Source organism: Corythoichthys intestinalis, chromosome 5 (assembly GCF_030265065.1).
Source record: "Corythoichthys intestinalis isolate RoL2023-P3 chromosome 5, ASM3026506v1, whole genome shotgun sequence".
NCBI classification, from domain to species: domain Eukaryota; kingdom Metazoa; phylum Chordata; class Actinopteri; order Syngnathiformes; family Syngnathidae; genus Corythoichthys; species Corythoichthys intestinalis.
Genome location: NC_080399.1, coordinates 15326082 through 15352017, shown reverse-complemented (window position 1 = coordinate 15352017; position 25936 = coordinate 15326082). Strand labels below are relative to the sequence as shown.

The 25936-nt window shown below is 37.8% G+C and overlaps 1 protein-coding gene across 2 annotated transcripts in view; it reads right to left on the bottom strand.

The window, feature by feature from the left end:
- The window catches only part of peak1 (pseudopodium-enriched atypical kinase 1), a 152791-nt gene that overhangs the window by 47737 nt on the left and 79118 nt on the right, over positions 1–25936 (bottom strand). For both annotated transcript variants that reach the window (XM_057836089.1, XM_057836090.1), the window contains one exon: positions 22217–22295. The gene's annotated coding sequence lies outside the window, so the exon portion shown is untranslated. The remainder of the gene's footprint in view (positions 1–22216; positions 22296–25936) is intronic.

Here is a 25936-nt window from a genome sequence, read left to right as displayed (position 1 = left end):
ACTTGCCAGTTCGATAAAGAGACAAACTCGTTACTAAGGCGAAGAACAGATATGTGATCAAACTTAAGGATGTGAACAATGTTGACCCTTACGAGCAAGCCGATGACAAATGGAGTAAAGATATCGATGTCCTTCCACAATTACGCGAAATGGACATTCTTCTGTATTTATTGTTTGGTGTATGTTACTAAACTCATCAGCGATTCCGAAATTACAAATCGCTACAAAGCTACGAACAGTTTTGCTGCAGATGGGTGCAGGACCTGCACATTATGACCGTATCAAACAGCAACTCCATCGTTCTTGCAAAGGTAGGCTATGTGTTTTTACTATTTTTTTTGCCATGAACCTGAACGCACCCAAAGTCTTGGATGACAGATAAACAGAGCAGAGTAGACTTGCTACGGCTGGTAGTTTCTTCCGATTATTCAAAGTAAGTAACGCAACGCTTTTGACCGTCAGTAACAGTAACGGCGTTGTAACGGCGGAAAAAATAATTAATTAGATTACCCCGTTACTGAAAAAATAACGCCGTTATGTAACGGCGTTATTTATAACGGCGTTATTCCCAACACTGGTGGTATGTGGTGGCAACACGCAGTCATTTGGCAGCCCATGTTGCATCTTTACGTTTCAGCCACAACCAGTGACTGTTACTGGTATTATTTTTGCTACTAAAAGATTCTAGGTGTGTTTTCGTCAAGGTCACTCCAGAAAGTGGTCAGACTTGGTTTTTGATTTATGGAGCAAAAAGACCAGCTATAGATAGGGTTGTTCTGATCATGTTTTTTTGCTCCCGATCCGATCCCGATCGTTTTAGTTTGAGTATCTGCCGATCCCGATATTTCCTGATCTGATTGCTTTTTTTTGCTCCAGATTCAATTCCAATCATTCCTGATAATTTTTCCCGATCATATACATTTTGGCAATGCATTAAGAAAAAAATGAATAAAACTCGGACGAATATATACATTCAACATATAGTACATAAGTACTGTATTTGTTTCTTATGACAATAAATCCTCAAGATGGCATTTACATTATTCACATTCTTTCTGTGAGAGGGATCCACAGATAGAAAGACTTGTGACTTTGTATATTTTGACTAAATATTGCCATCTAGTGTATTTGTTGAGCTTTCAGTAAATGATACTGTAGCCATGCCCAAATGCATGATGGGAAGTGGAACCATGACTGTGTGTAGTGCTACCAATTGATATATCTTCTCTGCGTTGGGAAATAACATAGGGTGTTAAGAAAAAGATCAATTGCTTCCTTGCTTCCCCACATTGCTTCCCATGATATTTCTCATCGTAGGGGGAGGGATTGTAATAGTGACGAGATTTGTCGTTCACTTGAGTAAACGAATCCATTCCGGTTCGTTCAGTAAAAAGATTCGTTCAAACAAATCGTTCAACGAATCGTTCGCCCCCCTCATCTCCCCCCCCCCCCCTCCCCCCCCCCCCCGCCCAAACGAATCGTTCGGTTACTGAACGGGAAGTGACGTTGCCGAACGAATCACCAAAGACCGCTTCGCAGTATAACTGAACGGGAAGTGACATTGGGGCAAATAAGTATTTAGTCAACCACTGTGCAAGTTCTCCCACTTGAAAATATTAGAGAGGGCTGTAATTGTCAACATGGGTAAACCTCAACCATGAGAGACAGAATGTGGGGAAAAAAACCAGAAAATCACATTGTTTGATTTTTAAAGAATTTATTTGCAAATCATGGTGGAAAATAAGTATTTGGTCAATACCAAAAGTTCATGTCAATACTTTTTTTTTTTATCATGTACCCTTTGTTGGCAATAACGGAGGCCAAACGTTTTCTGTAACTCTTCACAAGCTTTTCACACACTGTTGCTGGTATTTTGGCCTATTCCTCCATGCAGATCTCCTCTAGAGCAGTGATGTTTTGGGGTTGTCGTTAGGCAACATGGACCTAATGAATGAGGGGGTCCTAGTGAATGACCTACAGAGAGCTGGGACCACAGTAACAAAGGCTACTATCAATAACACAATGTGCCGCCAGGGACTCAAATCCTGCACTGCCAGACGTGTCCCCCTGCTGAAGAATGTACACATCCAGGCCCGTTTGCTAGAGAGCATTTGAATGATCCAGAAGAGGACTGGGAGAATGTGTTATGGTCAGATGAAACCAAAATAGAACTTTTTGGTAGAAAGACAGGTTCTCTTGTTTGGAGGAAGAAGAATACTGAATTGCACCAAACCCACTGTGAAGCATGGGGGTGGAAATATCATGCTTTGGGGCTGTTTTCCAGCAAAGGGACCAGGACGACTGATCTGTGTAAAGGAAAGAATGGGGCCATGTATCGAGAGATTTTGAGTCAAAATCTCCTTCCATCAGCAAGGGCATTGAAGATGAGACGTGGCTGGGTCTTTCAGCATGACAATGATCCCAAACACATAGCCAGGGCAACAAGAAGCTTTTCAAGGTCCTGGCGTGGCCTAGCCAATCTCCAGGTCTCAACCCCATGGAAAATTTGCGGAGGGATTTGAAAGTCCGTGTTGCCCAACGACAAGCCCCAAAACATCACTGCTCTCGAGGAGATCTGCATGTATGAATAGGCCAAAATACCAGCAACAGTGTGTGAAAAGCTTGTGAGGAGTTACAGAAAACGTTTGGCCTCTGTTATTGCCAACAAAGGGTACATAACAAAGTATTGAGATGAACTTTTGGTATTGACCAAATACTTATTTTCCACCATGATTTGCAAATAAATAATTTAAAAATCAAAGAATGTGATTTTCAGTTTTTTTTCCCACATTCTGTCTCTCATGGTTGAGGTTTAACCATGTTGACAATTACAGGCCTCTCTAATATTTTCAAGTGGGAGAACTTGCACAATTAGTGGTTGACTAAATACTTATTTGCCCCACTGTATTACTTGAGGCAACAGTCCTGGAACCTTTCCGACAAACCTCACACAACTGGAAGCACATTTTCTGCTGAGTGCACTTATTGTACAGCTCTGTTTCTATTTCTTATCTGTTCTGCTTACATCCCATCGTAATACTGTGGCTGTCTTATCATTCAATCCTTGTGCCACAATCATCAGAAATCCTGCATACCATCTCCACGGGCTCTATCCAGCTTTCAACCCCCATTATTCCACTACAATTATGTGATTGGCTTATAGGGCTAGCAGGCCCTCTCTGCTACAACGTGCTGCGGGTATAGTATGAGCTTCTCTTGCTGGTGTGCTGACTCTTCTCAGGGGAAGAGCATCGCTCCTTTTGTGGAGATTTGGCATCTGATTTGAAATTGTAAAGAGCCGAGCAAGTTGTTTCCGGTTTTGATATTTGACTTCTTTACAAGTCAGTCATTTTTCGCTTCGGGTTTCCTTTTTTTTGTCTTTTTTCTTGTTTCCTCACATTGTCCTATCACCTGAGGGGTTTATGTCATTTATATGAATTTCAAAAAATATTTTCCGTGTGGAGATGAGTTAGACTGGTTCTTCGGTTTTCTTTATCATGGCAGGGAAAATCCCTGCAACCAACCAGAGTGAGTGTTTCAGCTACTGAAAGGTGGATTTAAGTGGATTTAGAAGTGATATTTGTTTGACATTTGAGCAGGGTATGGAATCAGCACCTTTAATGGAGATTATAGTAAGCCTTATTTTATAAAATTGATTTATCAAAAAAAAAAAAATCTTGAATATGGCGACACATTCATGAAAAATGTGGAAAGGTTTTCTTCGCTTGAACAATTCTTAAATATAAACTTGGACTGATTGCCTTTAAGTAAGCCAAGTGTCTTGTGCAACTTCACATAGTTGGTGCTAATGGGAACTTTCAGCCTAAATGCTCGAATTCGTATGACAATGACCGGTTGACACAGTCGAGCAAAGCCAAGCTGTGTAAAGAGCGCAAATATGATCACCAGCTTTCACTTTCACAATAAACTTCACTCAAGAGTCAGTTTTTTCTGCAGTGACTTTTCAAACCACTTTATGTCACAAGAAAACCATACTGTCTTAGCCTCATTTTATGCATTTGGCTGAATCAACAAGAAAAACTGTGCCATGTCTCCAAGGGGGAAGTTTTTGCTGTCTGATTTCATGATTGGCGGGTCAGCAAACACAGTATAACATAATAAACCTCACTATGAAACATATTTAACAAACTACAGAGCCAGAAAACGACACCCATGACCGGACTTTTGCTGTAAAATTAAACAAAAGCAAGTCAAAATTGAGTTAGTTCTATTTTCTTTTTTGTTGTGAAAAACTAACCTTTGGAAGAAATTAGAACTACCCGTAATGGCCCGAATATAAGACAGTGTTTTTTGCATTGAAATAAGACCGAAATAGTGGGAGTCGTCTTATATTCGGGGTCTAGACATTATACCCATTCACGACGCTAGATGGCGCCAGATATCACTGAAGCGAAGCTGAACTTGAGAAGTAATGTTCTGTCATGACAGATCTCAGCTACTCTCAAGTTTAACCAGTTTGCATTATTTTATTGCAAGGTTTGATCAGATTTGTTTCAAGACTACAGTTACAGTTAGACTTCACTTTGATGGTTAATGCAATTATTGCAATTTTGTTGTTTTATCACAATAGATTAGTTTATTTACATTTAAAACCAGAAGCGATTCATTTATGAATGTGATTGCACTTTAGTTTACATATTTAAATGTTCCCCTCTCAAATATATTGTTATAATCATTTGTTTTAGATATACTGTAATTATTTTCAGTATAAAAATTAATTTGGTGTTGAAAAAGTATTTTTTCAAACTTGAGTCTTGAAAAAGAGGGGGTCGTCTCATAATCAGGGCCGTCTTATATTCGGACCAATACGGTAAATCAATTTTTACGATTTTTTTCCTCCCGATTAGACTTTTTTAACAATTAGTCAAGTAGTCTAATAATTTTTTAATGAATTTGTCTTTTTCTTTTTCTTTTTCTTTTTTTTTTTTTAAATTTTTTTATTTTTTTATTAATCTTGCAATTTAATTTTTGATGACGATTATTAATTCACCAAAACATTTTGGAACACTTAAACCAGGTGTGCCCAATCCTGGTCCTCCAGAGCCCCTATCCAGCTTGTTTTCCATGTCTCCCTCCTCTAACATACCTGAATCAACTAATTAGGATCGTTATCAGGCTGCTGCAGAATTTGGTGATGTGCTGACCATTTGATTCAGGTGTGTTAAAGGAGGGAGACACGGAAAAGAAGCTGGATAGGGGCTCTCGAGGACCGGGATTGGGCACCCCTGACTTAAACACTTAACTTTCTTTATTAAAGTACAAATAAACACATACATACCAATAGTAAATCACAAATAAACAATGAGGTCAAATGCCGATGGCATTAATTAGTGCAAAAGAATGGAACAGATTCAGAACTCTCCGACTCGACTTTTCTAAAATGATTCAAAACAATTCTTACTTTCTCTTTTTGTAGTATGTCTATATTGTTGTCAGCATTAGAGTGATAAATGTCATGTATTACTGGAGTGAAGTACGAGAAAGAAACTTAATGATGCACGTTGATACGACGCTAGGAGAAATCATTGGGGCCAAATGTTATTGTTACCATTATTATTATTATTTTTTTTAAAGGACTACAAGATTAAAGTCGCATTACTATGTAGAGGTAATGTAGCTGTGAGCCGCTACGCACTTTACATACATGCACCTTCGCTGGGAGCTATGACGACGCATTAGTATAAATTAGTATAAATTATTCTATTCATTTGATGTAGATGAAGCAAAATAATAAGGATTTCCTTATTTGTAAAACCGATTCTAAAACACAAGATGCTTTCAATATTGTTGATTTTAACGAAGGCGTCAACGCACTATGTAAAGTACTTAGCTGCTTATTCAACTGCAGAAGCCTGACATTAGCCCCTAATACTCTGTCGTATGACCCACATTAAAGTGCGTACGACAAGATAAAAAAAGTGTAAATAGCATTATTATGTAGGGGTGCACGATATCCATTTTTTTAAAACCGATAACGATAACTTCCTGCTCCTCAAGGCCGATACTGATACGATAACCAATTAATATATATATATATATATATATATATATAGATATATAGATATATATATATATATATATTAGGGCTGTCAAACGATTAAAATTTTTAATTGAGTTAATTACAGCTTAAAAATTAATTAATCGTAATTAATCGCAATTCAAACCATCTATAAAATATGCCATATTTTTCTGTAAATTATATATATATTCTGTAAAATAAATTGTTGGAATGGAAAGATAAGACACAAGATGGATATATACATACATTCAACACACGGCACAGAAGGACTGTAGTGGGCATTTTACTCTACTGTCAAATTAAATCTGTCTATGCTGTCCTCACTCCGAAGCGTCTACTTTTTCCAAAGCTAGACAGCTAGTGAACGACGCCTTAATAATCAGACTTCTTCCTTTCTCATCGATTTATTAATAAAATGGCCTCAAACCATTGTCCTCTTTAGACCGTCGTAAAACTACAAAAAAAAGTACACAAGCATTGCATTAGCAACAACGTTAGCTTAGCACGCTATACAGGTTCACTAAACAAACAAAAAGCGTCTCAAACAAAAAATATAGCATTTCGCTTACAAACATAATATGTACATTCTTTACAACAACCATACTTACGGACAAATCTTGTCCAAGGATCATATAAGCACAACATTACAACGTAGGTGTCAGCCCGAGACGTCGTGCAGCCATATTGAACTGGCAAGAAAACAATAAACCATGTCGCAAAGCGACCACAAGAGTTTGCTGTTAGACAGCACAAAAAGCCTTGCTGTAAAATTTACCAAAAGGCAGAATACTGTCTGAGCGGGACATGTGCGTTAATTGCGTCAAATATTTTAACGTGATTAATTTAAAAAATTAATTACCGCCCGTTAACGCGATAATTTTGACAGCCCTAATATATATATATTATATTCACCTGAGTTTTTGAACACCTGTAGGTCAAAAATACTAGTGGTTGATTCAGCATAGATTTGCCTTTGACCGAACCAAAACTTTCATAATGACATGAACATTATTATAATGAAAAAAACAAAGACAAGAACAGTTTTGACTTCAAATAAAGCGCCCATATTATTTTTTTCAAATAAATATAATTTGAGTCAATCACAAAAACCCCAACAGGTATTGTGCTTTGTCAGCAGATAAAACATTTGGTGCAACAGGAGAAGGGACTTGTTGTTTTGGACCATGAAACAACTTTCTTAACCTGGCAATTATAGAACAGCAAGTCTATCAATAACCAAAAGGCCTCTCAAAAACTTCTAAACATAACACTGTAAAATGCAAACATTGGCTAATTGCCATAGTAAGGTTTATAACTCAGTGAAGGAAAAATACGGCCTCGACAACAGTAAGAAAACGTACATGCATACTGGCAAAACAGGTGTAGAAACAAACGCACACATCCCAATCCGAAACGGTTCCAAAAATATTATTAATAGGCCCGATAACATATATTGTTATCGGATTTATTGGAAGAAAGTTTGTAGTGTTTACTTTGCAACCGCTGTATTCGTGGCCATTTTTAACACAAAGTTGCAATTTCTGATGGGGTTGAAAATTTGACAGAACACTGGGCACATGAAGAGGGCAATAAACCAAGTATAGTGCTCTCCCGGCGGTGGGATATGCGACAACCTGCCGGTGTCGTCGGCCGAGTTGACAAGGAGCATGTCAGCCACAAAATGCAAGCCACCTACATATTAAAATGATCCCAGTATTTGACATAATACAAAACACGATGTTTACTCATTTCCTCGTAAGTCCAATGGACCCACAGTAGTAGGGCTTGCTTTGGCCAATATCCACCGGTGAATGGGAACCTTTTGAAACCCCAAAAAGGCTTACACGCCTCTCCCTGATGCGGAAATTTTTTTCTGCAGCTGTTTGGCTGGCGTGATGCGAAAAATAAACGGATTAATCCGCAAAATCAGCTGAATCCTTGGTCCTTCTCATACAACAGTAAAGCTGGACAGTGAAGAGGACTCCTTTTACCGTACACGTCACAGCGCCCTCTTCTCAACTCGAGACTAGACATGTGGCGGTTACCGGTTTCACGGTTTACCGTGGTGTGAAAACGTCGCGGTTTCAAAACCACTAAAATTTCCGTCATACCTTAGTACGGTATTCGCTATTTTTCATGTGCCAAAATGCAGCCGAAGTGGCTTGGTGCGGCAGCGCTCACCCCTTCCCGTTTGTTGCCGTGAGTGTCAGTGACGCTATTCTGCTAAATAGCCAGCAAACCCAAATACAAATCCTCCAAACACAAGGCGTACTTTTCTTCAATTTATTGAGCTCTCAAATCGTGGTGAAATATACAAATGAATACATTTAAAACGTTGTACAATTGTATTTTTCCACGTGTGATTAGGTTCAACAGGATAGCAGTAGCACCATTAAAAAGTTCGCCAAAAACAAAACACACATTTTCATTTCAAATTCAATATACAAACTAACTAAAACTTACAAAGACGAATGTTAGCCTAGGCTAAGCTGGGAGAGCAGCTTCGTTGGTGTTTTATGTCTCACAGCCGCTGAGAGAGAGAGACAAGCTTGAATGAAGGGGGGAAAGAAAAAGAATCGCGTCAAAGATCGCTAATTGAGAAAGGAGGTCTCACTCCTCACTTTTTTTTTTTTTTTTTTTTAAATTAGATGAAACCTTTCCTCTACAATATTTACATTTTAACATTTATAAAACTAACTTATACATTTTTAACTAACTTATTAACTTATGAATTCTTTGTTCTTTTTAACACAAAGGCATGGCATCATGTAGACTAGAGTTGAAAAAGGTGGCTGAAAATGGCAAAACTTCACTTGAGCTTCCCCCCTCAAAAAAAGTCATACAGTATATATTTTTAATTTTATTTAGAAGTCTTTTTACTTTTTATAGCAATTATTTTGTTCTTACTCTAATGTTGAGCAACTTGAGCTGTGGCTGTGGGTATAGTCTAGGTTCTATTTATTTTAATTTTATATAAAATATTTGTTATTTTGTGTTAATTTATTTATTTTCACATTATATTCATGTTCCAATTTACAAATATGTTTTGAAAAAAAATCCTGTTCAATGGAATTTTTTTTTTTTTTTTAAACCCATACATCTCAAAATTTTGGAGCCATAATTGCAATACCGTGATACCGTGAAACCGCGGTATTTTTGCTCACGGTTATCATACCGTGAAAATCTCATACCGGCACATGCCTACTCGAGACTGGAGCCGGAAGTCACTCATTTTCATGGCGCAGGATTAAAACGACTAAATAAATATAGAGATTGCTTCCACACACATCCAAGAGGTCCATTTCATTCAGGAACATAAAATACCGTGGAAAATATGAAAAAGAAACATGCTTTTTGCTGTCATAGGCACTTTAAGGCAACTTCAATAAAAAATGTCCTTATATGGACTTACGATCCGCCAGCTTGTTGTCTCCTGTCGTCTTCCAAAATGATACCTGCGTGACTTTGCTTCAGGTGTTCATTCCCGACCGCCGTGCTGCCGTAGTATGCAAGCTTGGCATTGTAGAGACGACAGTGTACCCTCCTTTGTTTCGTTGAAATGAATCTTTGGCTTTGCTTTGGTCACTCTGGTGCGCTTTTTTGGCTTTGTGCCGCTTTCCCCGTTTGAAACCCAAGTGTCCGCCATTCTCAACTTTCCACGCATATATATTTTTTAACCCTTTATTAACCATCGACGGGACGTTGTGCTCGTCGACGCATTTACGTCATTATGTCAACTATGTCGACTGGTCGGGACAGCTCTAGTTGTGTTTAAGATAACACACAGTTTGTGATTGATGTTTTGCATCATGCTTAGGGTTGCTTTCGCCTTCTTTCTTTCACTCTAAGACCTAAAATTTCTTTTTTGCATTTTAATTCCAGTGGTATGGAATGGACTTACATGTATTTTTAATTTCAGATAGGAGGGGATTTTGTCATAAAAAGAAAAAAAAAAACAGATTTGTATTAGAGCCTAAGTGAAGTAGAGTCTTACTTGAATTGTATGGTAGAAAACTCCCAACTGAAAGAGCCAGAGTGATGAAACCACCAGTATAAGTAATTTATATGTTCTGGGATTTTAGCATAAAATCAATGTGAGGCGTGATCAATGGATGTACTTCACACGCTAATGTTTGAGTTCCCGACTATGAAAAGAGTATTTTGAGCTTGAAAGGCACAAACATTCTTTTTATAGTCTTCAGCTTGAGACAACCAAATGAATGTTGGGAGTTTAGACACTCAATTTGTAAACCACAGTGGAGGGAAAGTTTGAGATTTTAAAGATTAAACTTCAAGCAGGCTATAACGAGATCATGTATCATTATCATTATCATTATCAAGTAGGGCTGATAATGATCATCTACTCTAAGTGAATAGTAAACTGTCACCATCATGCAGAACAAACTTCTCAAATATCGTAAGATCATTCACATGAGAAGCCTATATTTAAAAATATATCAAATATATAATGAAATAAAGATCTGATTTCTCAATGTGGTGTTCAAATAAACTGTAGCTCTTGGTATTTAAATTAGACAGTCAATTACAGTAAAGCGAAGAAAACAAGGATTAAAAGCAACAACATTCCACTGCTTGGTATTGTGTAAGATCTGGGAGAGTTTTGCCTGGGAAAATAAGACGGACAAGGTCTCTGAGGAAACAAACCCGCGGGCCGAGTAGACAAGGCCAGATGTGTGGGAGGGCATAACTCAACAGTCAAAACAATGAATAACATATTTATGGGCATACAGTACATGTAAAAAGACTACAAATATGCAAAAAGTCTGAACAAAAATCTAAGAACATAAACAAATAAAGGATTATGTGGGTAAAGGTAAAACATGATATAACTTTTAATTTCCCGTCACATTTTAACAGACTCGAAGGCATCAACATTTGACAACTTCCGTTTTGCAGTATTTGTAAATATTATTCACTTGCTCATGGCACCCCAATTGACATTGAAACATTCATTCATTCATTCATTCATTCATTCATTCATTCATTCATCTTCTGAACCGCTTACCCTCACAAGGATTGCGAGTGTGCTGGAGCATAGACTTCATAATATATTAACCGGACACGGGGTGCTGACACTGCGCCACGCCTTCGAGTAGAGGGCCTGCTCACACCTAGCATCAAGTTATTCTCAAACACACGCAAGCAGCAATCTAACGCTAGGTTGAAAAGTACGAAAGCTGTACCGCATACAAACAGGAAGGATTGTCTCACGAGTGATTTGTTCGAGGATTCAAGGTAATTATTATATTTTTCGTTGCCTGGCACGGCCAGACTGTTCTCCCTGTATTTTTCAAACACTGTGAGAATAGTCTGGGACCCAACTCCTTAATGGGCTCTCGGGCTGAACGAAATTATCCGTGCAATCAGATTCGATTATTTGCGTGACGTGTTCTTCATGACTAATGTCACTCTTGTGCGTCGGAAGTCGTCTCAACAACAACACAGAAGGCGAACGCGAGAGCCGAGGATATGTTCCAATCCGCGGTAAAATCAGTTTCAAATGACCAAAAACACATCGACGCAAGTCATTGACAACAGTCTGTCTCGTGCTAACCATCTTAAATAAACTTCTCCGTTCTCCGTTCTCCGCTCGCGACGCGCTAGAGTTGTCGCTTTACCAATGTCACGTCTGCCCATCGCTGATTGGTCCTCTCCGCTGTCTGTTTGCTGTGGTTTGCTCCGCCCTGGGAATTTGATCCGCGGGAAGGTCGCCAGAGTCAATCGCTGGAACAACGGTGAGTTTGAAGTTCCAGGTTATATTTTTCGCACCATGCATGCATTTTGAAACGTTGTGAAAAAAATCAATGGGAGAAATTAGCCGCAACAGCATTGGTGTCCTACTTTGCAATATTTACGTAAAATAAATGCTAACCATCCGTTTTTTGCTTTTAATGAAGAATTGAGACTGTTTTACGTCCATATCTATAAAGAATTCAGGCATTTAAACATTTATTCACAAGAACTTCCATCATCAAAAGCTCTTTGTTGTGATATGGTGGCACCACATTGGCTAAAAGACTAGCATCTCATTTGACATTTTTACGTAAAATAAATGCTAACTGCCTGGTTTTTGGCTTTTAACCAAGAATCAAGAATGTTTTACGTTCATATTTATAACGGATTCAGGGATTTATGCATTTATTCACAAGAATTTTCAACATAAAAAGCTCTTTGTCTGTGTTTCCACTCAGTCAGCTTTGACGGAGATAAGCCCACTATGAATCGAGCCGCGCCCAGTGTCCCGTCAATATATTATGAAGTCTATGCCTGGAGCCTATACCAACTAACAACGGACAGGAGGCAGGGTACACCCTGAACTAGTTGCCAGCAAGTCGAGAGAGATAACCATCCACACATATACTCACACCTATGGACAATTTGGAGTGGTCAATCAGCCCACCATGCATGGAGGAAGCAAGAGTTACCGGAAAAAAGCCACGCAAACACGGGGAGAACATACAAACTCCACACAGAAAGGCCCCCTGTCGATACCTGACTGCTTTTCAGCGCCAATTTGCAAAGCTTAATGGAAGTAATTGCATAAACACATGGAACAATTTATACAATTTCAGGTTGTTCGGTATCATAATATTCTGCTTGAAGGCATGAAATTGGTACATGTGAAGATTTATCACTCTCCACAACATCCGCTGAATAGATGTTGATAGACTTTCCCTGTTTTTTTGAGAACACGTACTCTGGCAGTTTGATATTTTCATCAGTTCAACCAGCATGCCTTCCGCTATGTAGTTACCAAGGACAGAGTGCGTTTCAAGAGTCCTACCATGGATAGCGTAAATTGTGCTATTTCTTTGAGTAGTGTTATGACATTTCAAACTTACACTCAACTGCACTTAGAAAACCATTTTGCCAGGTCGCAATTTTCTATTGCTGCTCCATTATCTAATGGTGAAGCATGAGGAAGCAATAATAATACATACATACAAGTGCTGTGCACTTTATTTGATGGAGAAGTTAGCTAGCATGTCAATGTAACAACAAAAATATAAATACATTTATAAAAAAAGAAAAGAGAATGCGATATGGCTACTTGTGCTGCAACGATTCGATTAGAAAAAAACCGTCAAATCAAATTTTGCTGCTTTGAGTATCGTTTATTTAGAGTGACGTAATGGTTTGTTTTGCAAGTGTTTGCACTGTTTTATTGATTTGGGTGGATACACTGGCCTCTAGTCGCAACAGTGAATATGACATAACTCATTTAACATGGCTGAAACTAGCTGCTCCTTGTTAAAACCAACATTAGGTAAGTTTTAGTGTGAACTAACATGTTTTTTATGCATTCGTAATTTAATTTATAGGTATATTTACCCGTTTTGGGGGAGAATATATGTTCGTTCTTTGTTAAGAGCGTTGTAAAAAATAAGCTAGCATTTTACAGCATTTAAGCTAGCAGACTTTTGCTATGCAAGTTAGCCAATTGTTCTTTTGTTGTACTTAGATCTTCATTTTGTTTTAAGTTTATTCTTAAATGAAAGCGCAATTTTGCATAGTTTTTAGAAACACTCTGGAATTTTATTTTGTATTCGCTAGTGTTGTGAAATTTATCGTGTTAATGGGCGGTAGTTAATTTTTTTGGATTAATCACGTTAAAATATTTGACGCATTTGACGCATGCGCGGAATGACCCGCTCATGCATTGCCTCAAACAGATTACAATTATGCCGTTTTTTGCCCAGTGAGCATTAGAGGCAGAGAAATTTTGAGTTTATTTACATAAGCTTTGGCAACTCTTTCACAACAAACATAACTATTGTGGAACTTACTCAGACTTTACCTTGGCTCGATCTCTAATTAATTTAAAACTTGCCATTGACACCTTGCGGTGTATTTCAATCACTACCTTGCGTAGTTAAAGACACTGTGGAGGAACAGCAGGGAGCGACGTCAACAATGGCGAGCTATTGGTTTATTTTTCTGATTGAAAATTTTACAAATTTTATTAAAACGAAAACATTAAGAGTGGTTTTAATATAAAATTACTATAACTTATACTCACATTTATCTTTAAAGAACTACAAGTCTTTCTATCCATGGATCCCTTGAACAGAGAGAATTTTAATAAAAGGGGTGTAACGGTACACAAAAATCTTGGTTCGGTACGTACCTCGGTTTTGAGGTCACGGTTTGGTTTATTTTCGGTACAGTAATAAAACAAAATGCAAAATATAAATGTGCTAGTTGTTTATTACACACTTTTGTGCTTTCAACAATAGGAACAGTAGCCTATACAAAGCTAGAATTCTGCTCAAAAAGTAGCGGGTATTTAAAGATAATAATCCAACAACAATTTGCCTTTCAGACCCCGCGTATTGGTCAGCTTTCTTTCTTTCTGAAAGAAGACAAAAGAAGTCCTGTGCTAAAGAGAAAAGCAATCCCCATGACAAATATTTTAACGTGTATTTTACAAATGAAATGCCTCAATGATTTTTTTTTTCTTATCAACGGTTTTCAAAAGCTTTATTGGTGGATTTTCTCAAGTTAAAGCGCCACACAGAAATTAACAAATTTAATTGTGTAAGCAGGATCTGTGTATTATTATCTAATTACATGTGTTAGTTACATGTTTAGTTCATTTCAATTTATTTTATTTAAATGGGCTATTATTTATTTTATTATGTGTTTGTATTTTACAAATGTGATGTAGTATTAATTTATATTGTATATTTTATGTTTCGTTCCTATGTGAATATTAGTTCCTACTTGTTTTGTTGTGGTAGGAGGGTTTTGTATTGAACACGGGGTCGTGTTGGTTATTATTATAGCAGAGAAGACAGCAGTAAATCAACAAAGACAAGTCAACTGTGCCCCAATCTACCACTCAAGAGTTCTGATGGACTCAAAAAGTGAGTTACGATTGCTTATTAGTTTGAAAATCGACCGGATCCACGGTTATTTTTACACAAGTGACTTCCAGTCTGCTAGCTAGTAGTATTGACGCAGGAGGGTCGCGTCTCGCGTCAAATAATAAACTCTGCCGTTCTTTTCGCGTGCATCACGTTGAGCCGCTTCTGGGACGCGTCTAACACGCGGCCGCACTGCGACTAGTGTGCATTGGCTGACTGACTTTAACGGCCGTGTTTCACTGCGTTCTCGCGGCGGCCACGTTGTTGCGCCGTTGACGCTTCTTACTGTCCTACCATGTTGGTCCTCATTATAGTAGAGAAGATGGAGTAAATATAATCTATACAAAGAAACTGTAACCCGATCGACTCACAGCCTCGAAAAGTAAGGGTTACATTACGTCAGAAAGCGTTCTGTACGCCTCCGTTCCGAACCGAGCACCAAGTACCGAAACGGTTCAATACAAATACATGTACCGTTACACCCTTAGTTAATAATGTTAATGCCATCTTGTGGATATATTGTTATAATAAACAAATACAGTACTTATGTACAGTATTTTGTATGTATATAACCGTCTTGTGTCTTATCTTTCCATTCCAACAATAATTTACAGGAAAATATGGCATATTTTAGAGATGGTTTGAATTGTGATTTATTACGATTAATTAATTTTTAAACTGTGATTAACTCGATTAAAAATTTTAATCATTTGACAGCCCTAGTATTCGCATTTAATGCTCTTTTGAAAGTGCAATCTTTCAAGCCTTGGTTTTACATCTCCTAAAATTGATTCTGAAATGCATTAAATGTTCCTAATCCAATTACTCGATTATTCGAATTAACTAGTTGATTAATTAATTGACTACTAAAATAATCAATAGCTCCAGCTGGCTACATTTAACAGAGGGCTTGGGAGACAGTTTCAGAATATCTTCACTTTATTGCCTCTCAGACCGGCACCCTCATTACTAATGTCATCTGACCCCAGGGCTGTAATGGAGATAAAAAGCATGAATTTACATGGTCGCATTCCAAGTCCAAGTCACTCTTCTACTGCAGGGATAAAAATAACAGTATCCTCATCATTATCTTGGACTGCTTTCTCAATCTATCTCATCAAAACATGTCAAGAGAGAACTACAAACACCGTATGTCTCAGTCCCTCTACTTAATCATCAACACTGATCCAGTGATGAATTAGCCAGGGGGTGATGACTCTTGAGAAGTTATGAAGCTTGGCTGAGCCCGTGACTAACCCCCACCCGCCGCCTAGCTTGCGCCCCCACCTCCTCAATGAAGGAGAGGCTTAGTGGGCTTTGTGAGGATAACATCAGCAGAAAGTGAATATTCCAAGGCTGTCAATGAGCATACAGCAAAAATCCGCCCAAAATTCAATTTACCTTCAGGCTTTAAAAAAATTCAGATACACACACACTTGCCAAGACCGCCTCTGTCAGCACATAATCAAATGTGTGTGTCAGGAGATACTCTAAGAACACAGCTTATAACATTTTTTGGCAACTGCAAATTACGCTCTGCGAAATTGTTGATGAACTCGTCCTTGGGCGTAGATAGAGGCAACCGCTGACTGGCAAGCAGAGAATTTCTTTGTGTGTGAGGTTAATCTGATTTCTTTAATAGTCCAGAACAATTTGATAAATAGGTTTTATATTCCGTAGCGATTTTTACTATGTAATGTGTTCAAAATAAGGGAGTTCCAAAAAAATCGATTATTAGATGCATCGCGATTCGACACGATGATTCCATTACTATTCATAAAGGTTCAAAGACGATAATTTTCCCTTATAACATTATTACAACTGCTTGTAGCGGAACGAAATTCAAGACACGTCTGCTGCCCGGACAATTTTAATGGACGTACGCACAACGTTATGATGAATGCTGCCGGTTACTGAGCGACAGATTTACTCCTTTTCAAAAGACTGGAAAATAAATTTGTGTATGAGACAGGCAGAGACCCGGCGGTCGCACTTCTGTGCGGAAGTTATTTTTTAGAGCGCGAGGGGAAGAGCGATAGTTTGTTGCTTCTTGTCTTTCAGATGTCCAGCAGTAGTTTTAAGTCATGTCAATTGAAAAATGTCCTGAGTGTGTTGCTAAGACCCGTGTGGGTCAAAAAGAGGTGAGTACACGAACCTTCTTGTACTGTTTAGAACAGGGGTCTCCAAACCGGTCCTCGAGGGCCGCTGTGGGTCCTGGTTTTTGTTCACTACGATCAAGCACAGACCTTTTAACCAATGTGGTTTCTACTAACCGCGACCCTCGTGAGGAAAAAGCGGCATGGAAAATGAATGAACCAATGTGGTTTCTACTAAAACAAGCAGCACCTGACTGCAATCAACGGATTACACTCATAGAACACCAGATTGGTGAAAAGGTTTGGTCTTGTTTTGTTGGAGTGAAATCCTGCACCCACTGAGGCCCTATGTGCAATAGTTTGGAGACCACCCGTTTAGCCTTTATTGTCGTTGTTTTTCAAATGTTAACAGTTAGCGCTGAGCGCTAAGCTAATTAGTTAACATGTATTTCATATGCAGAACGTGTAAAACCATGATTAAGTACAGAGGTAACACTACAAACATGCGAAATAGTACAGAAATCTGAGAAAACAAAGTATATTGGTTAAAAGAAGTCTTATTTACTAAGACACTTTGTTTTCAGAAAATGTGGAATTCATTCCACCTGTGTGAATTTTATTGTACTGTTGAGAGAAATAAGTACTGCCTTTAAAATGGTTAATGTTTTTGCACTTTCTTAAAAAAATTTTTTTAAAAAGCACCTTAAAGGGTATGACAACACCTGGGGAAATGCTAATATTCCATCATTTATCCATCAGCGCAAGCCTTTTGAATTCATATCATGCCACTTCGTGTAATTACACACATCGCAACACCAAGAAAATGATAGAAATTAGGTCGATTGTCAAGCTAAAAGGACCCGCCCCCGAGATGCCGGAAATCTAGCATATTGTGTGCGTGATATTCCGAAATGAGTTTAATCCAGAATTTCGGTAGAGTTGTTGTCTCAAATGTACGTTTAATTCGCCGTGATTTGCGATCTCTACAAGCTGATATTCCTGTTCCACAGACATGCTCGAATCACTCGATTTATTCACATACGGGTCACGAATTCACTCCTTCGCAGTTCGTGGGTCTTTAGTGATTGGGAAGTAGCATAAATTTTGTTTTCTTTGAGGTTGTAGGCACATCTTCTTGCTCGTCAGGTTCCCGTTTCCCTGTAAGATTGCAAAATTAGCCCTCTTAGCACTGACGAACTTTACTCATTGTCTGCGTAGTCCAGCTCTTTTTCTCGCGTTCGGGAACTCATGGGTACTACATTGCGAAAAAAGGCTATTTGTAAACCACATAGCATGACAGGTTTGAACCATTTTAGGGATTTTTTGATAAAACACGAACGCAACTCTCTCGTCGATAAACAACGATGGCACCTGCCTCGACCTTTTGTTTCCTTGTTATGACGTCTCCGCCCCATTCGGCTGTTTCCGGAACACTTTCGGAAATGTTCGTCATTTTCGATCTATTTTCGATAATTGCTCATTAATGTGATTGATTTTTTTGTTAACTTTATCAATATTTGTTATCTTGGCACATAACGGTTCTATTGATGTCTCACACCCCCTTTGCGTTTTCATACCCTTTAAGGGCAGCTTTTTCTTGTATGGGCATGTTTCCATCGTTCCTGTTGAATCATTTTGACATTTTCAATTAATAATGGACATAAATTTGTTTGGCTACTTTATTAATTTGTAATGTACGATGCATCGGTAATCGTGATAACTGTGATCATCGTCAATACCGTGATCATCGTTCAATAATCGACTCGTAGCACCCTGAATCGTAATCGAATCGTGGGGTGCCTAAGATGGCACACCCCTAGTTCATTAGTATTTATTCTTTTTAACCCAAACAGGTGGTGCATTGTGAGGGTGCAACGAGTAAGATCATTGATAATGAGCTGCAGTCAATATATGAATATTATGCCATTTTATGGTTTACAAAAAATAAATTCGATTAATGATTTATGAGGTAAAAGACGTCATTACAGATTGCAGAGAGGAGGTTTACATAACATGGCCAATGCAATATCTAAAATCTTTCTGGCACATCTGTCAAATTTCACTTTTTGTGTCAAAACATATGAAAGTGACCGGAGAAATCGTAAACTTTCATAAGGCTTTTCATTTCACACGTCACAAAAACATCAAGCCATTCTTTATTTCTCACCAAGGACACAAACATAGTTTTTAAATGTGCTATCTGAGACAACAAGCTGTCAGCCCTAGGCCAAATATTGACAAAACACTTCCTGCTCTACCTGTCAAGTGCAACACAAACCAAAACCTGTATAAACTGAAGGATACGGATGAAGGTGAATGCCGCAAAACAGTGAAGATGGCAACCTATGTTAGTTCTACTGAAGCTCTGTCCAGTGGGTGAAAATATCCTGGCTAAAAGTCTAAGCGCACTTTGTACATGACTACCTCTCAGCCTCGCTGACTCAAACCATGTGAGCTGATGCCTGAGTGTGAAATGGAGCCTGATGGGTCTTGTCGGAAAAGGAGAAAAAAAATTGCTGCCACAGAATATTGTCTGCTTACAAGCTGAAACGGTATCTATAAATGTAAAGATAAAACAATGTGACCCTAATGATGAGGAATAACATTTAGTATAATATTGGACTATTGCACAGCTCTATACTATTGAAATATATATGGCGGGAAACACGGACAAGGCTGAAAAAGCAGTTTCTGCTCTTGCACCCTTCTTTAAAATAAACTGCTGTATTTTTAGCCAAAAGAACTGTTGTGTTTGATAGAACAATATGTCTATACGCTGTCATAGCAGTTTCATGGTGCATTAAGCCCCCGAACTATTTTTAATTTGTCTGTTTTGCCCTGGAGACCCCTGTTTACAGACACCGCGCAATCACTTTTGTTTCAACTAGGGCTGCAGCTATCGATTATTTTAGTAGTCGATTAATTGATGAACCAGTTGTTTCGAATAATCGAGTACTGTATTTTTCGGACTATAAGTCGCATTTTTACAAATATTTTGGCTGGGGGTACGACTTTACTCAGGAGCGACTTATATGTGAAATTATTAACACATTATGATATGAGTTCACATGTTATTTTGGTGTTTTGGAGTGACACTGATGGTTTGGTAAACTTGTTAGCATGTTCTTTATGCTATAGTTATCTGAATAACTTAATAGCTATGGCCACGTTCGCGTTCTGCCTTTGGCAATGTGTGTTCAATTGTATTATTGACTTTTTTATATTGAAATGCATGCTTTTAGTTTGCGGCGCTTTCACGCCCACGTGGGGGCACACTCGCACTTGTTTACGTGAAGAAGAGCGCTCACACCCCAGAAGAAGACGGACACCTACGTAGCTCTGAGTGAGTGGGCGAGTTAGCGAGAGAGAGAAACACGGCTGCGAACCTACGTTCATTGTTTATGCTTTTAAAATATTTCTACAGAGGCAACGCCTGTGTGTATCATCTTTTCTGTTGCTGTGTGTTTTCCACCCGCGATCGGACACTTAGAGCCAGTTGTGTGGTTGTTTGAACCATGTGCTAATGCTAGCGAACGCATGCTAACGGTTTATGTCATTGCTGTAAGAGCACCTAATTATCATTTATTTACGTTGATGCGAACCTGTTTGGTATCGAGGACCAAATTGTTTCAGCAAATTACACGGACATCCAGCATCGTCATTTGGGAGTTCGCTGTATATCCAGGACTGAGCCGTAGCATCCTGGTGAGGACAGTATATTCGCATTTCGTTGTTCATGCACTGTACACTGTGCATTTATTCAGCATGTTGTTCTCTATTGTATTTTTATATTAAATTGCCTTTCAAGATGACATATCTGTTCTATGTGTTGAATTTGATCAAGTTAATTTCCCCCAAAAAGGTCCACAAGCTTAAATGCTATAAAATGCTAACATTTTTTCCAATGCTTTTAACAAATGGTTCTGACTCATATTCCCACAAAAAACGGCTGAATATATATAAACTAAATTACAAATGCAGTAAAAAACATTAGCCCAAACAAAAACTTAGCTTACGTTGATCTTAACAGGGGGCAGTTGGATTCAGCCATGTGAAATGAGGCAGATGAGGCAATGTATCCACCCTAATCAATAAACTAAATGTAAACAATTTCAAAATAAACAACGGCACTTTAATTAAACGAATACTCGAAGCAACAAAATTTAATTCAAATATTTTTTTCTAATCGAATACTCGTTAATCGATTAATCGTTGCAGCACTAGTTTCAACCCAGTCATAAAAAGAAGGTAAGTAATTATATTTATTATTTGAAATGTCTAACATTTTTAGTTTAGAGTCATTAATTGATGTCTAATATTTAGTTTAAAAAAATAAAGCGACTAATGTCCCAGAACCAAATTTCCAAATGTAATTACTAGAATATGATACAATTCAACATTTCGTGAAGTTTGGTTTACTTCTGCGAAGTGGTTTTGGAGATATCATCAATATTACATTTATCGTCCCTATCGCACTTATTTCAATCTGGATTTCAAAATTCAATTCAATTCAAATCAAAACGACTTTATAAAATTATTCACTCGCATATTTTAAACTTTTAACTACTGTATGTCACAATGAAAACAATAGTGTCTGCAAATAACAGTTTTTTTTTTTTTTTTTTGTTACTGTCGCATTTTCCCCGACATTTTAGATGATAAATAATCAATCCAAACTAAGGAAAAAAAAAAAAAAAAAAAAGAGTAAGTATTTGAAAAAGAATATCTTGACCACTCCTTAATGTCTGCGATTTCTGCATTGCGACCCTTGTTATATTACCGTGTTTGACCCATAAAATTCCCCAAAAGTCCGCCTGTGGCTATTCACAGCAGTGTCTTGACACTCAGCGAGACATGCTACACGGAGTTGATCGGAACAAGATAAGTACGCGATAATATCTCGTTAAAATCATGGTGTCTATAATTCTCTCACTTCGAGTTGGGGTTTTAAAAAAAATTAAATGCCCTCCTGTTCAAAATTTTTGTTCCCCCAGAAAATTGAGATTTTAACCTTTCCAACGATGTATCACACATGCATATAGGACAATTTTGAAATTTGGCCAAATTGGGGGTCTCAGAGCGAAACTTCAAGTCAACTGAGTGTTTTCTGCCATATACATTTACATTATAGAATCTAACAGGAAGAAAACTAAGCCACACATACAAACAATTAGTTCTCATCTCAAACTCACATTGCAGTGTATCAAGAGGCAAAAGTGGCAGCCATTGAGACCCGGTTGGTGAAGCAGACAGCGCCCACTGCTGGAATCTCTAAATGAGACAAAGACAAAAAAATTCATGTGATGAAGTCATAGATTTCTAGACAAACATCATACATGTTTGAATAACATTTTGCAAAATATGTGCAAAGACAGAATTATGTAACACTCAATTATTGACTATTAGAATTGTCTGATAATGATTTCTAACCGATAACAGATATCCCGATATTGTCACACTCCAAAAATCCAATACATACCGATACAAGTAGTTGTGGATTTAACATATTATGGCTAATTGTATTTTGAGGCCCCACTGGATGCCACTTTAATAATGATGAATGTCACAATTTCAAGGTTTTTCAATTTAAATTCAAATCTTTCTATGAAAAATAACAGAACAACTTCAACCGAAGAGAAAAGTGCCTATATTGCACCACTATATCTATTGTTGAAATCTAAATGAGAGATTATCGGCTGGGACGATTATCGGAACCAATATTTGGAAATTTGACATATATCAGTATCGGCCTTTTTTGAAATTCGACCGACCGATACGAAAAAGTCAATTTAGAACTGCGTTATTTCGACTCAAACAAATGCTCTCCCTTGCACTAGCATTCACCCCATTCTCTGATTGGTGAAATGGTAATGGTAAATGGAGTTACACTTGTAGTGCGCCTTTCCACCCTTTTAGGCCCAAAGCTCAAAGCGCTTCTTCACATTACCGTATTTTTCGGACTATAAGTTGCGGTTTTTTTCATATTTTGGCTGGGGGTGTGACTTGTACTCAGGAGCGACTTATGTGTGGAATTATTAACACATTATGATATAATTTCACATGTTATTTTGATGTTTTGCAGTGACACTGATGGTTTTGTAAAGTTGTTAGCATGTTCTTATGCTATAGTTATCTGAATAACTCTTTATAGCTTTGGCCACGTTCGCGTTCTGCCTTTGGCAGTGTATGTTCAATTGTATTATTGACTTTTTTTATCTTGAAATGGATGCATTTAGTCTGTGGCGCTTTCACGCCCACGTGGGGGCGCACTCGCACTTGTTTACGTGAAGAAGAGTGCTCACGCGCCAGAAGAAGAAGGACAGCTACGTAGCTCTGAGTGAGTGAGTGGGCGAGTTACAGCGAGAGAGAATAGACGGCTGCGAACCTACTTTCATTGTTTATGCTTTTAAATCATCTCTACAGAGGCAACGCCTGCGTGTATCATGTTTTCTGTTGTTGTTGTGTGTTTTCCACCCGCGATCGGACACTTAGAGCCAGTTGTGTGGTTGTTTGAACGATGTGCTAATGATAGCGAACGCATGCTAACCTGTTACTTATTACTAATTGTACCTAATTATCATTTATTTACATTGATGCGAACCTGTTTTCTATCGAGGACCAAATTGATTCAGCAAATTATACGGACGTCCAGCATTGTCTTTTGGGAGTTCGCTGTATAGCCAAGACCGAGCCGTAGCGTAGGACAGTATATTCACATTTCGTTGTTCATGCACTGTACACTGTACATTTATTTAGCATGTTGTTCTCTATTGTATTTTTATATTAAATTGCCTTTCAAGATGACATATCTGTTCTATGTGTTGGATTTTATCAAGTAAATTTCCCCCCCAAATTTGACTTATACTCCGGTGCGACTTGTATATGTTTTTTTCCTCTTCGTTGGGCATTTTATGGCTGGATCGACTTATACTCAGGAGCGACTTGTAGTCCGAAAAATACGGTATATCCTCATCCTCATCTAACAACTGGTGATGCAGCACAAGGAGCAACGTGAGGTTTAGCATCTTGCTCAAGGATACTTAGACGAGGTCATCAGAGCGCAGAATCAAATCCACAACCTCTGGGCTGGGGAACGACGACTCTACCACTGAACCACACCACTCCCTATTATTAGCTATTATTTTCTATTTGTATGATTCAATAAATATGCTTCAGACATTTCAAAGAAGTTTAGTGTTTGCATTGTTAATTTTTTTACGCCAATTTTTACACTTTCACTGCAAATGAATATCAGCTCCAAAAATAAGTTATCAGCCCCTCTAACTACTAATAATCGGTATCAGTATCGTTCTTGGAAAACCCATCTTGGTCGATTTCAAATCAAAATAGTGCAAACATCAATTTTTTGGATCAAGTGCAAAGTGCTGAGAAGGCACTGCTATATCACATATGGCTCAGAGTTCTTCTGCCTCTAAATAACAACACAGGGACACTGCTTCAGTAAAGTGAATGAGGTATGTAATGAATTTATAATTAATTATTTTTCAGTCATTTATTTATTCATTTAATTTTAACACCATCAAATCCCAAGCATTTTAGTTTGGCAACATCTAATGGTCAATAAGCATAACTGCTGTGCTAAGCAGTGACCAGCCCTTGTACAAAGGCAGAAGGCTTCTACATTCACTTTGGCATATTGGCCTAAAACCAATAATGAAAAACCAATGTCGATAATATCTGATATCCTTTTAAAATGGTTTTATCGGCCGATATTATTGGCTACCCAATAATATTGGACAACTCTAACTCTAACAACTTATTTTTTAAAGTTTTTTTTTAGCCGTCGAGTTTGCATGATTTTTAATGCCTCGAGCATTTAGTTTCATGGTTTTTGATTCTTTTTCAGGCCTGAATTTTGACAAGATCCATTAAATGACTTTTAATCTTTTTTTTTTTTTACGTCCCGCATACCCTGTCTATTGATGATGATTATTATTATTGTAGTGTTTCACCAGTTCAGTTTCAAAACTTTGGCGAGGTGACTAAAATAGCGCCCAATGACGTATTTTTTTGCGTCATCAGCTATTAGTTTTAAATTTATACTAACATAGCAGAATGTTACATTTACGCATGAATATACTACAGTATATTACACAGTATTAGGGGTGCAGTATATTACACAGTATTAGGGGTGCACGATATCCATTTTTTGAAACCGATACCGATAACTTCCTGCTCCTCAAGGCCGATACCGATACGATAACCGATAATATATATATAATTTTTTTAATGTATATCAATCAGTCAATATCATTGACGATGCCTCCCCTGAACAATGAGCACTGATCTAAAACAAACAGAAACCCAACAGGTATTGTGCTATGTTAGCAGATAAAACATTTGGTGCAACAGGAGAGGAGACTTTTGTCGTCTTGGTCTATGAAACAACTTTCTTAACCTGGCAATTACAGAACAGCAAGCCTATCAATAACTTCTAAACGTAACTCTGTAAAATACAAACATTTGCTAATTGCCTAGTAAGGTTTATAACTCAGTGAAGGAAAAATACGGCCTCTAGAACAGTAACAAGTCTTTGCATACTGGCAAAACAGGAGTGGAAACAAATGCACATCCAAATCCCAATCCGACACTAAAAATATTATTAATAGGCCCGATAACATATATTGTTATTGGATTTATTGGGATGACGTCACAATTCCTATTATCGGGCCGATAATTATCGTGCATAAGTATCTACACTCGTGATGTGATGCTACATTATTGGTGACATTTTAATTTACAAAACATTTAAATAAACATTGATTTATGACAAGTTACAGAGAAAACTATCTTTGTAATAAAGCAAACATAAATAAACAATCGCTCATTTTTAAACAACTTTGCATTACACTGACCATGAAAAACGGATTCAGGATTGTAAGCATCAGTTT